The sequence below is a fragment of the Hipposideros armiger genome, unplaced genomic scaffold, assembly GCF_001890085.2.
Source record: "Hipposideros armiger isolate ML-2016 unplaced genomic scaffold, ASM189008v1 scaffold_832, whole genome shotgun sequence".
Taxonomy (NCBI): domain Eukaryota; kingdom Metazoa; phylum Chordata; class Mammalia; order Chiroptera; family Hipposideridae; genus Hipposideros; species Hipposideros armiger.
Genome location: NW_017732182.1, coordinates 179,317 through 188,388, shown reverse-complemented (window position 1 = coordinate 188,388; position 9,072 = coordinate 179,317). Strand labels below are relative to the sequence as shown.

Sequence of the window (9,072 nt, the reverse complement as noted above, 5' to 3'; positions counted from 1 at the left end):
AGAGAGAGAGAGAGAGAGAGAGAGAGAGAGAGAGAGAGGTGAAAGTGTCAAAACTTTTATTAGCGTTCGGTTTAAAAAACTTTACACCTATGATACGCTAAGATATAGGAGTGCAGCTTCTTCAAGAAGTTACCCTTTACAGTTTGGCCATTTGTTTTTAAGTTGTGGAACTCTCTGTTTTTTTAAAGTGTTTGTTTGTTTTTTCCAGTTGTTGTTGAGTGCTTTAAGAATTCATGATCTTGGTCCACCACTGGTAATATTCTGCCTTTTTCTTCTTCCCACTGAAGTGGTTCCACATAACCACTTCAAAGCAGCGTGGCCAACACAACGGTTCTCATGAAATTGTAAAGCCTCGATTCCGTCAATCCCAGTGAGTTCTTTCATCAGCAGACACAGGTTTTCCTCCTCAGAAAGCTTCCCTGCAGCCTGGAGGTTGTGAGAGGAGGTTCAAGGATGAGGAGAACAATTTTGGTGTCATGGACGGTGAGCGTGTTTCCCTTGGCTCCAAGACTCTAAGGTGGACAAGCTGGATCAACAGGTCCACAGTCCCCGCTATGAAGTTAGCCATTATCCAGACAGCCTCCTTCTGGACTTTAAATCCTCTATTTTTTAGCAGAGCCACTAAAGGCGGGGGTGGGGGGGTGGGGTGGGGGGCAGTGTCAGCATGCCACAAGTCATTAGGTGCTGGATGTGCTGGCAGCGCCCCCTCCCCACTTCGCTCAGGGCCCAGGCTGCATCCTCTGGATGGAGGTACAGGGCTTGTGGGGCTGGGGCAGCACACTCACCACGCCTGTGTCAGTGGCCACCTGGGTCTGGAGATTCTTTCCACTGTGGAGAGCAGGCGTCAGGACATTGAGTCCCAAGCTGGTCATGAGCTTGTCCAGCCTGGGCAGGACCCCCTTGTCAAGCCTGCAGCGGTTCCCATGCTGCAGCCATCAGTGCAGGAGGACAGGGCTCTGCAGGGGTCCGAGGTCACCTCGCTGACCTGGTGCTGCAGCAGGTGGAAGATGACGGGCACCATGTCCTTCACCGCGTTTTGCCAAGGGTACAGGCTTCTGCACAGGTGGACAAGGTCCCCGTGACACTCGCAGAAACGTCATTGGTATGGCTGATGACACCAGGGCCAGCAGATGCGGGATGGTGTTGCCTCAGGGAACGATGTCTCTGGGTCGTGGTTTGTTGCCTGCTATGCCATCAAGAGCCCACACTGCCTGCTCCCACATAGGCATGGGGGGATGGGGATAGGAGCATTAACGGCTGGGCGCCCTCACCCTCCACACTTCCTCTCCAGTAACAGCTTGGGTCTGCTCCAACGTCCCCGCAGCGATATTGCTCAGAGCCCAGGCTGCCTCCAGCTGCAAGCAGGACTGAAGTGATGACATCGGGACCGTCGCCAGCCTGGGAGCCAGCCCGGCTTCAACAATCGGCTTTAGAAGAGGGCTCCTTTCCCAGAACTGCATTTTCCTGGCTGCCTGACTAGCCTGAAAACACAGGTCTGGATCTGAGAGATTCACACCACTGATTATTTCCTGCAGGGAGAGGCTGACCCCTTTGGCCAGCTTTCTGGAAGCCTGGTCGGGGGGAGGTTGGGGATGTCCCTTCCCTTTAAGGCCTGCTCATCTTTCTTTGCCTTCCGGAGCTCCAGCCTGACTGCCATTCGCTGCTGCCGCCTCACAGATGCGTCACTGCCTCAGTATTTCAATTTTCTCAGTCTCTCTTGGAGCTTCTGAAGTCGGCATATTGACTAGAAGAAGTAGACCACCTGTCGGGAAGCCTCCCTGATTGGTGAGGTACAAGGAAGGCCATATTCAAAGTCCTAAACCCAACTTCCAACTTATAACTAAATAGAATGTAGAACTTGATATCACCTACAATGTTATTTAACTTTCTTAGGTGTCAGTTCTCCCATCTGTAGATTGCTGGTGATAATACCTGACTCTTCTAATGTTCAAGGCTATTTTGAAAGAAGAATATTATGAATGCATTAAAAAGCTTTTAAAATATATAATTCCTGTTAACGTTCCTTAGGCAATGCGATGCATTTTAGCCATGATTCTGGCCTGTGTCAGTCAAAGGCCTATGAACTAAATAAACTGGGGAAGAATCACCCTAGAAAAGAAAGTGGTGATAGTTTTGAGCTTCTCAGAAGTCTGTGAGGGGCTGTGGTAAGGGTCTCAGTATTTACACAAACATTTATAAATACGATTCTCTAATCTCCCACGAAATATTGACTAAGCATGTGTATTTATTAAGTAAAGTAATACATAAATCTAACATAGTATCGAGTTTCAAGAAGATTATAATTTTCATGGCAGTATAACCTATACTGGCAGTCATGAAACTGACATGTTTCTAAATTTAGTGTCCCAAATAATATTAATACTTTCCAAGCTACTCTAGTTTAGCAGTCTCTCCTTCCTGTTTACTCTGAGAACATCCCTGGCTAATAATTCTAGAACAGCTATGATTTTATGCTCTGCCTGTTATTTGGACCTTTGGTTAACACTAAGGATATTTCAGGGCACACGGGATGGGCAAAATGGTGAGAGCTTGAATCAAAGCGTTTTGTCAAAGATTATAGCAGAAAAATGGACACCAGAGCTCAAAAAAAAAAAAGGTCCAGAGCAGAAGGAATGATATAAAAGAGTTTTATTTTTAAGTTGGCTGAAAGCATATTTAAAAAAGAATGGACTATAAGTAGATAATTAACTAAGATGAGTCATTATCAAACATAAAAAGGAGACGCATGGATTTTTTTTTTTTTTTTGGTATCAGGAAGGGAAAGGAAACAAGGTGGTGAAAATGAATGTCTATTTAGGGAATTATTGACAAGAAAGTCAGGTCACAATTGATGTGATTGGCAGCAATGTGAGAATATCTAAAAAGAGTACATATGTTTTAAGTCTGCACAGTGGAGAAGGGGAGTGAGGCAGGCTAGAAAATGCCATGGGCTGGTGGGAACGCAAAAGGCTAAACTGAATTTGTTGTCTTTATACTGAGAGAGGAACTGATTTCTTTGATTTGTTGTTTTCCTTTAGGAAAACTCAATAGATACGGAAATGCTGAATAGTTGTAACCATTCAAGGATGATGCACATAGACCTTAAGTCATGAGATTTGAAGCAGGCCATTAACTGAACCTTGGGGAGAAAGCATGTGAAGATATGAGCACCCCCTGGGCCAGGTGTGGAAGCCCTCCCCTAGAGCTGGCCTTTGATGGACAGTGGGGACATCCTCCCTGCAGACAGAGAGGAACTTGAAGAAGCTGTAGAAGAAAAGCTACGAAGCATTTGTAGATTTCCAACAGTATTCTCTCATGGTCATGAACCAATTTTTCTATTGTGTGTAAGAGACATTTCTAATCACCTTTATGTGTTCAAAGCAGTTATATTGAAAAATATGTGACACAACCCTTAATTATGTCATTTATTTAATAACATTTTTGGAAATACTGCTATTAAAGATCTAAATTAAAATGGCTCCCAAAGGTTAAAAAAAAGGCAGTTTTAATATTTAATCTATGATCACTTTTTGTAATCTGTAGGCTTTTACACTGAAAATAATTTAAAAATGGTTTTTAAAATTTAAAAGTTTTTAAAATTACTTTAAAGTAATTTCATCACTTAGATACTTTGTCTTATGTTGTATTGACATTTAACCTATCCTTTCAAACTATAAAATTACTTACAAACTTGAAGTTAGAGACATATTATTATTTAATCAGAATAGTCCTTTTCCAATGTCACTTCAGGTTTTAAAATGAGCCATGGAAGAACAGATATGACTTTGCCTCAAAGGGACTTTCCTGACATTAAAAAAAGCTGACATACTTTCATGTTTCCGTGTCATTTTTTCCCCAAAACAGCTGTTTCAAGAAATATCCAGTGAGTTCACATGAAATATTTTGCCTTCTAGCTTCAGAAAGCACCAGAAGAATCTTTCTTGGTCAGTGGGCTTGAATGAGAAAATATGAACTGGTGACAATACTCCAAGGATAAGAACAGTGTCCTTGGAATCAGAGTCAATATTCTTATCCTAGCTCAACCATTGAGAGACAAACTACATTCAAGCCAAATAGCTGTGACATTCAGCAGGGTGACGTTATTTCCCCCCCACACAGTGCATATGTCATTACATAGCAATAGAAATGTCTACTGCCATGTTCCCAGATTCTGCTGGGGTCTGCCTTTGGGTGTGTGTCACTTCCTAGAATAGCTTGAGAATTTTGATTCTTGATGGTTTTCTACTGACAAGAAGTCCACTTTTGAATTCCCAAGCCAACCAAAAGAACAGGTTTCCAAAACTACTTAAGCTACAAAGGAAGCATACACAAGGAATGAGATTAAAAGGTTCTCTTACAAAAACTGCCCATTTCACTTAATTACTCTGTTTCTGAGTAATCAGTACAATACAGTACAACATAACACAATTGTATACATCGATTCATACAACCTCTGCGAGGCTGCCACACATACAAACTATTTTTATCTGGCCAGAAGCCGAAATGCGAAACAGGTTGGGAACCTGGGTTCCAAGAATTCCAGAGGAAACATGTTTCCAGCTATAGAACTAGAACTTCTTAAGCTTTTCTTGCTTATTCTTACGGCGCACAACAAAACTCACAAGTGCCTAAACCAACTCAGAAAATATACCCGCTCTTTTAATGTGAGATATAATGAAAATAAACTGTATTTCCTTTTCCCACAGAAAATAGTGGCCCCCAATGTTCTCATATTTGTTGGGTTTTTGTGAAGCTGTCAGCTAAAATGTGCTAAGCGTCCAGTGGTCGTTATAGGCAGTCAGTCTAGGGGCGAATCGATTTGCTGCAATTTTATTTAGCCTATATATTTTACAATCCTTGAATCGGAATGAAAAATATCTATTTCATGCATGTCATTTATAGGGGAAATAAATACATAATGGCCTAATCGACCTCCGATAATTTACCTTTTCTGATTATCTGCTACCCAAGATTCTGAGTGTTTTTTCTTTCAGGTCTGCATTTCCTGCTGAGATGGTAATTTAACACATTATACCCTAATTTGTTTAAATGTCAAAAAGATTAACGGTTACAAATCTGTAATGATAACTGCACAGAGCTGTTGAAGCATTTTGTGGGAATTACTATTTTGTCACAAATTTTCTACCAGTTTTGACAGGAGAAGGGATTTGACTTCCATGGTGTTATTCTTGATTTTAAGATGAAGATTTGCTGTATTGATAAAAACACAGAAAGACATGGACGTACACACTGAGTAATATCTGATTCGGGGGAATGGTTGCTCTATTTTTAAAAAGGATTTAAAGCCATTTAACTTGATCACATTATTTATTGCCATTCAATTTTGAGACAATCTGAGTGAAACAAAATTTCAGTCAATACTAAGAGACCACTTTACAGATATTACATAGTGGCACTCACTTAAGTACTTGTCAGTTAGTCTCTTCTAAAATAGGGTGTTGCCAGTACCAATTTCCTAGGGAGAGTTACTTTTCTCCAGGTTTTAAAATACATATTTTATGTTTACACAACTTATGTGGATATATACATACACAGGTATATGTATATATTATGTTTACTCTTAAAAATCTATATTAAATGCTGATAGATATTTTAACTACAATTTTGTCATATAGAAACTATAGATTAACATTTTCTGCAGTTTATACCCTGGAAGTATTTAAGGTCTATGCATTTCAGAGCTGAGAGACACTGAGTTAGTGCATTTGAATCCAATAGTCAACATATTTATGGCATTAACTGTTATAAAATCAGTGAGATATACTTAGTTTTTCAATATGAAAATTATATTAGTCTCATGTTTATTCTTACACACTTAGGGCCTTGAATCTCTAAATATACTAGATCATCTCTGCCAGTTTTCCTGCTAACACTATTTGCCTCTTTGCTACACAAAGTTCTACTCAAATTATCAATTTTCATTTATTCCACATGCATAGATGGTTCCCCAGATGTCATAAACTGTGCAAGGGAATGCAAAACAAAACGTTGAGCATACAGCCACAGTCCTCACTCTCATGGAACAAACGTTTGCCATCCTTTGTTTCAATTGCTCGGGCTTGTTTTTCTTTTACCATGTACGTAAGCAAATGACCTCTTTCTCCCTGATTCCCCTCAGAAGGATTCTTGGGAATCAAAATATCAGAGTTTAGTGAGAATCCTTTTTGAGGGTGGATTTATGAAAGTCCTTACTTGCTGAACCACAGCTCCCTTCCGTATCTCAGAGCTTTTATCTGCATCTGGATGTCATTCATCTATTGATGGACATTTCGGTTGTTTCCATGGCTTAGCTATTGTGAATGCTATACCTGCAACAACCATGAGCGTGCATATATCTCTTTGAGACACTGATTTCATTGTCTTAGGATACATACCGCAAAGTGAGATTGCGAGATCATTCGGTAGTACTATTTAAAAATTTGGGGGGCAACTCCATACTGGTTTCCATAGTGGCTGTACCAATTTATGTTCCCACCAACAGTGTACAAGGGTTCCTTTTTCTCAACATCCTCGCCCATTCTCACCTTTTATCTTTTTGATAATAGCCATGGTAACAGGTATGAGATCATATCTCATTGTGGTTTAGATTTGCATTCCCCTCATGATTAGTGATGTTGGGAACCTTTTCATATACCTGTAGGCTATTTGTATGTGTTCTTTTAAGAAATGTCTATTCTGGTCCTTTGTCCACTTTTAAAATTGGATTATTACTTTTTAGCTATTGAGTGGTATGGTATGTGTTCCTTATATATTTGGGATATTCGCCCTGTATCACATATTTGATTTGTAAATATTTTCTCCTATTCCGTAGGTTACCTTTCTCTCTGTTGTTTGTTTATTTTGCTGTGCAGAGACGTTTTAATTTGATGCAAGCCCACCTGTCTACTTTTGCTTCCTTCCCTATACTTTTGGTGTCACATCCAAAAATTCCTTGCCCAGACCAACGTTCAGAAGCTTTTGACCTATGTTATCCTCTAAGAATTTTATGGTTTTAGGTTTTATATCTAAATTTTTAATCCATGTCAAGTTTATTTTTGTATATTGCATGAGATTAAATCCTTAGTAATAAAGTTTGTTTTTACTATCTCATTTTTTTCCTCACTTGAAGTCATCAATATAAGAACAAGTCACTTTCATACTTCTGTTCAAGTTTGTGGAAAAAAATCTCAGTTAGTCACAGTTTTGATAAATTGGATATTTGATTACTCATATCTGGAACTATCCAAGATTCTGAAATATTGGGGAATACATGGAGCTTTGAAATAACGTGGGTAATGGCTTCAAGTGGTGACTAACTCATTCCTTTTTTAGTAATAATTGTTTTCCTGGTAACTATGTGCAATTTTAGGTTTTTCTTCACTTGCTAATAAACTGGTATAACAATCTAGATTGCAATTATGACTAATTGTTATTTCTTGAGCTTTTGATGACTGTACTTTTAAAAAATAGGCTCTGACACAGGTTGAGCATAATGATCACACTATAGATGGAAGAAAATGTACATATATACTGGAAATAATTTTAGTCATTGGATAAGATGAATATAGCCCATAATATATCATAAATAACTTTGAATCTTTCATGCTTTCTAATGACATAGGAGAAAGGCTTCCTGCTGTGAGTAAGGTGCTAAGAACTAAAATGGGATGTTTAAAAAAATAATAAGGTTTGGAATAATGTATTAGCACCACATAAGTAAAAGTAAAACTTAGACTAATAAAATTAATAAGGAAGATGGGATGTAGGGTAAAGAGTAAACAATGCTGGAAGGAGGAGAGAAGAACAAGGGATCATAGGCACTCTTTCTATTGTACATGTTAGTTACAAATAGTATTTATATAGAACACACCTATTTGTCTCTTTTTCAAATTGGGGTTATTTAAAATACTTAGCCACACATTCATAGAGTACGTAGAATACACATGCATGATACATACATTTATGTGCCTACTTAAATTGTCAAGTAAACGTAAGCATGATAAAGTGCATTGACATTTACAAAGCACTTTCAAATACTGAAAAATACCTGCCAAATGCTAAAATTCAGGGTTCTTGCAGTATTGCACAGTTGTTAAAAGTCTTTAAAATCTTCAAAATTTTCAAAAATGAACTAGGCATCACTAGTAAATGGTGTTATGGAGATGATTCCAACGTGAAAGAGAGCCTGGTGTTAGGAACGTCCCGGTGCCGTGGAGCACTGCTATTCTCCAGCAGAATAAACGTCTCTCTCTTCTCGGCCCTTTGGCTTTGCTTCCGTGTGTAAGTGTTAAAATCAATAATTCTGCTATACGCCAAATAGGACTCAGGGGATCATTTCCTAATTAACCTGGCTCTTACACAGCATTCATTCATTTCCGGTTTTACTGACATTTTATCAGTTCAAACACATTTCATATTTAAACAGCTTATGAGCCGCATTTTAGTCAAATTGGCACACCAGGGATAATGTTCTCAACCTGTAATGAAGGACTAACATATTTTTGTACTTCCATTTCAACCCACTTAATTGCTGCAACGATAAAATGAACACTCTATATGTTTAAAGCTTTTATAGTCTCACATCCAGACGACTCCTTAGTTCACTAGTTCTGAACATGCTATATCTAAACCAAATTGAAATCACTGAATGCTGAAATTACAACTCTTATAATTGCATGTATCATTTAATTCAGAGGAAATATAACAGTGAATAAGGGAGATGAATCTGTCAAAAAGAAATCAGGCTCCGCCTTGGTCAAGGCCATTCCACCTTAGTGGTTCACAGACTTCACATGTCATATGTCCTAGGTCAAGTTCCGATGCCTCCTTAAACCTTGCGTTTTTCCTCTATATGAGGATACTCATTGCACTTTCTTCATTCCACTGTTGACAGTGCAGTTCAAATATTTAATACAATGCCAGATACAACAGTAATAACTCAGTCAATGTTATCTGGGAAATGTCCTAGAAAAGCCATATAGAATCTTGTCTTTGATCAAGTTCTAAAGTTAGAATTGTCTTCAAGGAGCAATACACGGCTAGATCACACCTAAGCTGGGTTGCTCAGAAATA

The 9,072-nt window shown here is 38.9% G+C and overlaps 1 pseudogene; it reads right to left on the bottom strand.

The window, feature by feature from the left end:
* Positions 1-231: 231 nt before the first annotated feature.
* Positions 232-3,835, bottom strand: LOC109374547 (importin subunit alpha-8-like; annotated as a pseudogene).
* Between the last annotated feature and the right edge of the window lie 5,237 nt (positions 3,836-9,072).